We start from the raw sequence: 806 nt of genomic DNA, 5'->3' as shown, positions 1-806 counted from the left end.
CTGAGGACCGCGAGACTGGACCTCGTTTTTACGCACAGAAGACCGTGCGCACCCAACCGTTACTTCTCGAAGACAGATGACTTTACGCGTGCACTAGATGTCCGACAACAGGAGAGCTTATTTATTTGTTTTGTTTTGTCTTCCTGTCCGCCAGCAAGATTCCATTGTGGATAACTGTTTGGACTGAAGTGACGGATGTTTTAAAGCAAGATTATCAACAAATGCGGCATCTTTTCTCTCTTTATCTTCCCTTTTGTCTGCTGATGCTTCCTTTGTTACAGTAAAAAAAAAAAAATCAGTAATATACGCACCCATTTACACATGCACGCGCGCCACACACACGACACACGGGTGTGGGGGGGTCAGGTGTGTGGGTGTAGGTGTTTTTTTTTTGTTTGTTTTTTTGGGGGGGGGGGGCGGGGTAACAGATTGCTGTAAAGCCTGCTTATTATGCCTAATAAATTAGGCGGAAATAAAGACGAGGTGTATATGCATCGCTATTGTTTAGAGAAGCTGTGTTCCCCTTTACTGAGGCAACCACGCCTTTCTACGAGTTTAGGCTACACTAAATCGGAGTGCCCATCTCATCTCCACACAAATGTTAATGTCCAATCACAAAGAGCGGTGTTCAAAATGGCTCGGGTGCATAGATAAGAAATTAACCCAAACTTCCACCATGTAACTGGGAAATGCACGGCACAAAATGACACTGGATTGTAAGATTTATTTATTTACATGAACTGCATATCTAATCGAACGGTGCACTGCTGTAGCAATCTGCGCAGCCAAGACCGTTGGGGATGTGA

Source organism: Sardina pilchardus, chromosome 13 (genome assembly GCF_963854185.1).
Source record: "Sardina pilchardus chromosome 13, fSarPil1.1, whole genome shotgun sequence".
NCBI lineage: Eukaryota > Metazoa > Chordata > Actinopteri > Clupeiformes > Clupeidae > Sardina > Sardina pilchardus.
Note: the sequence above shows the minus strand (reverse complement) of the source record.